The sequence below is a fragment of the Nyctibius grandis genome, chromosome 3 (assembly GCF_013368605.1).
Source record: "Nyctibius grandis isolate bNycGra1 chromosome 3, bNycGra1.pri, whole genome shotgun sequence".
NCBI lineage: Eukaryota > Metazoa > Chordata > Aves > Nyctibiiformes > Nyctibiidae > Nyctibius > Nyctibius grandis.
Window position 1 is genome coordinate 96,484,822 of NC_090660.1, and position 5,718 is coordinate 96,490,539.

A 5,718-nucleotide genomic window follows, 5' to 3' on the forward strand; every position below is an offset into this window, starting at 1 on the left:
TCTTCCCTGGCCAAAAGGACTTTATCCTTGGTGTACTAGTTGATGTCATTTGAGGAAGAAGAAATCCAAGTATAATTAGAGAACATTTTCCTTGATCTTAAAGCACCTAGCATCACTTTGAGTCACTAAGTGTTATTTGTACACTGTTATTTAGTATGACCTTCATTAAGAGGGAGTCTCTTTGCTCAACAGCATATGGGCCAATAAATGGTCATTAAGCCTGACTACTAGCTGACACAATAGCGAGGTTTGTATTTATTCTCACAACCTCCTCATGAGCTACAAGCAAGCACTACAGAAGCACGGAGACATCTCTGCACTGTGGACCAAACCAAAGCAAAAATACAACCCTTTCTCAGAAAGTGCTGAGAAATATGTGACAAGGCCTTTCCCCCAGCCCATAACCACGGCGTAAGAAGATGCAAAATCTGTCCTGAGTTGGACCAGAGGCTTGTACACTGCACTGTGCACCTCCAAGAGCCCCTGCCTCGGGCACTTTGGGAAGAAGTGAGCAGCACTCTTCCCCTTCCAGGTATCCTCCGTTCTGCATCTCAGATTTCCTCAGCTGGAGCTTGCATCTACGTCTCTGCATTTTGCACCTCTGAGTCAACACTTCGTTTTGTGAATCTGTCTGACCACCATTTGAACCCCTGCATACTTTTGACCTCCATAATGTTATGCAGCCATGAGCCCAGCAAGTCATGAGGTACTTCAAATAATAATTTTATTTGTTATAAACCACATTTCTGATCGTGGCATTTGGCATCTATGGTACTGTGTGAAACAGCAGAAAACTGTTCCTTCTGTCTCCCCTTTATTGGTGACCTCTACAACCTCCAGAGTCCTGCACATTTTGGCATGTCTTCCTACCATGGCCATTTTGACCTTGTAACACTTCTGATCACCTCCCCTTTGGGCATGGAGGACAGGAACTGCATGCAGTGTTCAAGGTCAGGGGCACTCTAGATGTGCCCAGTGGTGTAACAATGCTTTCTCTTCCTTATATTCCTGACGTTGCTTCAGCCCTACTGAGCACAGGAGCAACCTGAGCATGCCAAGCAACACTTTCATCAGACTTCATGGTCACGATTGTGCTGCGTAGTTGTGCTGCATAAGCACAAATGCCTTGGAGTCAAGTGAAGAACTCTCCTCCCTCCTGCAGCTTTCTGCCCACCTCTAGGTTTTGTGTCACTCTGCGGACTTGATCGCCCCATCACTTTAAGTGAGTGGAAAGGGTTCCCCTGATTTCAGCAAGACTGGAAGTCTTGGGAGCATCTCTTGTTAACGTCAAGGGGAGCTGCATGAAGAAGCTGAGCCATGGTTAATGCTGAGTGATGTGCTTTTCTGGTCCTTGGGAATGGGAAAATTCATGCTCGCAGGGAGACCAGACCCATTAAGGTAGAAGAGAAATGAAGTGCAGTAGCAGTGGCAGCCTTATGAGAGAGCTTTGCCTCACCTTTCACTTTCTTAAATGCTTTCTGTGAACACAAGGAATTCAGCCTTTCAGTTTGGTGCTGCTTTCCGTTATATCAGCACTATAGCCAGAGCAGTTGTAAACGTTTAAAGAGTGACATCAAGTAAAGGTGGCTCAGAAATAATGTGATATGAAGAACTTGGAAAGACAGGAAGAATAGCTATTGTACCAAATGCTTTTCTAAATGCACACCTGGAGGGATGAAACTATGGAGAGGACGGTTTGGGACTCAGCCTTCCCACTTCAGAGGTGCAGTCATGGTGATTAAACATACCTTTTGGAAGCACACACTGTTTTGAAGGGCCTTCCAGCCATCACCAAATGAAGCTTACAATGAATGACCCACTGCATGTTAAGAGGCAGGATGACTCCATCTGCTATTTGGGTTCTGTACAAAAGCCTGACAGTACTTCAGGCTGAACATGGGGACTCTGGAGAGCATGACAAGGACTCTTGTTCACCAGTAACTACCAATAAAGAGTACACTAGATAAAGTGGGTCATAAATGGCATCTGAAGTAGTCTTTCACCCCAGCAAAGGATATTCCAGGAGAGCAACGTAGGAAAAGGACCAACTTAAAGGAATTCACTACCACAGGTTATTCCCAGGCAGCACCACACTGCGTAAGGAGGAACAGAAAACATGTAGCCTTGTTCTCTGTGAAGTGTTTGTGGAGTTTTTGTCACCATAGTACCGAGTCACCAAATACAGAAAGGTCCCTCCCATGATTCACAACTGAACCCACAGCAGCTGCTGCTTGCTGTTTCTAGCAGACGTTCCTGCTTTACCCAGTGTATAATAGCTGAATGGAGCAATGCTGGACACTTACAGGCTTCTCCATCTTCCAGCACATTGCAAATGGATTACTACACCCAGAAGCTCTCTATGAGCTTTTCTGGGCAGGTGAAAAGAGCAGATAGTTCTGTGGATCATTTCACACAACCATAGCTCTGACTGGTGTCACCTGCTATTACCAGGGTAAGGATTCACACAACACTGCATTGTGAGACCTTGGGTTCAGCTGTCCATCACCAGACTTGATCTATTTGGGAAGAAGTTTTCTGAAATAGTTATCAGCTTGAGGCTGATAACCTAATATTAAGAATTTTTTAGCCAAAATTGTTCTGCTGCCTGTGGCAGTAAGGACAGGGAAAAATACACTATTTTGTGCAATTTTGTTGTTTTCGTATTTCGTAGAATCATAGAATGGTTTGGGTTGGAAGGGTCCTTAAAGATCATCTAGTTCCAACCCCTCTGCCACGGGTAGGGACACCTTCCACTAGACCAGGTTGCTCCAAGCCCCATCCAACCTGGCCTTAAACACTGCCAGGGAGGGGCATCCACAACTTCCATGGGCAACCTGTTCCAGTGTCTCACTACCTTCACAGTAAAGAATTTCTTCCTAATACCTAATTTAAACCTACCCTCTTTCAGTTTAAAACCGTTTTATTTATGAACAGTTCTGCCATTCCCATGTTTCAGAGAAAGATGCTGAAAGTTAGCACGGCATCAAGAGAGACAGAAAGAAAAATAAAATACTGCTTCAGAAGTCTGCTTGGAAAATCCCTTTGAAATTCACATTTGCTCAGCAGTAGCGTTGCTAATGTCAGCAGCTGAATATATCTGGGTTTCCATCCACACCGAGCACGTGCTAGGCTACGTGTGGCCTAAGAGCAGATGCCTCTGCCTCTCCAGATCTCTCCTACTGGGACAGCCACCCTGGAGGCAGAAGTCTTCTGTGAAGACAAACAGCCCTTCAAGGTAGAATTTCTGGAGCTGGGGCAGAGGAGTGGACCACGACAAGGAGCACAGGAGGGACAGACGGGGGCTGGAGGCTGGAAAGGTGGACAGACAGGCTGCAACTGGGAACCGGAGTGTGGGGAGCACTGGACTGCTTGGATGAGACTGGGGCAAAGGGAGGGGACCTCCAGGCACGGCAGTAACAGCAAGGGAGACTGTAGATAGATAGACATGGGGGCATGGGAAGGACTAGGACTGTTTGAATGAGAGAGAACTGAGAACCTACAGAGGCAGAGGGAAGAGTGGTAGGGCTGGTCTGTGAGGAATAAGGGCTACTGATGGCTGACTGCTGCGGTGGGGACCCAGTCTGGACAAGACCAATGACTGTGGGTGGCCTTCTGGCTCAGCCACCACGTTTTCTGTCTTCCTCTGGTGCTGGGTTGCCCAAAGATCTCAACATTACTGACACTAATTACACTACCAGGAGCTGCATCACTGCAGGAAAGTCACTTCCCAGATGCAAGCTGGATCACAGATGGATGCTGTTTTGAATGGTAGTATCACAGAATCATAGAACAGCCCAGTTTGGAAGGAACCTTGAAAGATCATCTGGTCCAACCTTTCATAGAATCATATACAATCATAGAATGGTTTGGGTTGGAAGGGACCTTAAAGATCATCTAGTTCCAACCCCGCTGCCACAGGCAGGGACACCTTTCCACTAGACCAGGTTGCTCAAAGCCCCATCCAACCTGGCCTTAAACACTGCCAGGGAGGGGGCATCCACAGCTTCTCTGAGCAACCTGTTCCAATGTCTCACCACCCTCGCAGTAAAGAATTTCTTCCTAATATCTAATCTAAATCTACCCTCTTTCAGTTTAAAACCATTACCCCTCGTCCTGTCACTACTTGCCCTTGTAAAAAACCCCTCTCCCGTTTTCCTGTAGGCCCCCTTCAGGTACTGGAAGGCTGCTATGAGGTCTCCCTGGAGCCTAGATGAGATTATCTAGCACCCTGTCCAGTTGAATATTGAAAAGCCCTAGTGATGGGGACTACCACATCCCTGGGTAGGCTGTAGAACTAGACACTTTGGGTGGGACAACAAGAAACTGGAGAACGGGAATAACAGTTAAGTGGATGTCTTAGTGCTGTATTGGTACAAGATGTGGGAGGTCGTCAGTTGGAGCAGGCAGATGAGCAAAGAAGCAATTAGCAAACCACTGCTGTACCGGTGCAGGAAGGCATCTCCAGCCAGCGAAAGCAGTGCTAAGGCCATTGCGGAAGGGAGTGGTGAGACCCCACAGGCATGACCTGCCTTGTTCTGCCCTAGGAGGGGTGTTCCAGGCTTGTTCAGCACAGACAGCAAAGGCTGCAAGGAGGTACTAATACCTCAAGGAAGTAACTACCAGGAAACAAACATGATTTAAATTAAAGGGCAGTGTTGCCACAAGGACAATAGGGTACAATCAGACTTTGACACATTTCAGGTGGTAAAGAAAGGGTGGCATCTAACCAGGTGGGAAGTGAGTTACTGGCAGAGATCCCCCAGGAGGAGCAGTGAGAACAAGGGCCCCAGGGGGCTTGGGGATGCAGTTTGGTCGGGAGACCCTGCCAAGACCACCCAGAGCCAGGGCTCAGTGGGGCACGTGAGCCCTTCCAGACCACTTGCTTGAGCAACTTCCATTTTGGCATCTCCTAACTTCTGAGCTGTCAGTGTTCTTCCAGGGCACTTGGGGAGCATCATACTGGGTCTTCTGCAGCTTTAGCTGTTTTATTTCAGTGAATAAGGTAGCTCTCATATAGCCCTAGTTAGGTACTAGTAGTAGAAAAAGAGAAATAGAAAAAGGAAGCTATCTGTGTTTAACAAAGCTGATCTGCTGCCACCAGGGATTAAGTCCTGACACAAAGAACTTGACTTACCCAAGACTGGCTGGGACAAAGCAAACAGTGCGCTGTTCGACTGCAGCCCAGCGAGTGATGGCAAGCCTTTGTGGAAAATAAACAGCAGCCATCACAGCTCAGGGGATTCTTTCCCTGCCAGAGATAACAAAAGTTATGAAGGATGAGAAGCAGCATCCCTTGGATAGTCACTGTAGTATATAGTCTCTCCTTCAGACTGGGGAAAGATCAACGTGAAGGAGTAATGCCTTCCCAAGGAATATTTTATGATGGAAGAATGGAGATTGTAAACGATTTGTTACTTCAAGTGACACACATAGTTTATTAAATCTTTTCAATTCTGTGAAATAAAGAGCAAACACGAGTCCTCACACCCAAGTAAACACACAGATAGGTTCTTGTGCAAGTCCACCCCCTGCGGCTGCTTTTTGCCAATTTCCGCAATGACTTAATTTAAATAAAATCCCAGGACAGACGCACTCCAGAACACTTCAGCGTAACCCCAGCCTGAGCTTCCTTTCAAAGTGGCAGGTCCCTGGGTTTTCCTTCAAAGGCATGAGTGCTTATTAGCATCCCATGTTGTCTAAGGGAAGCTAATGAGACCC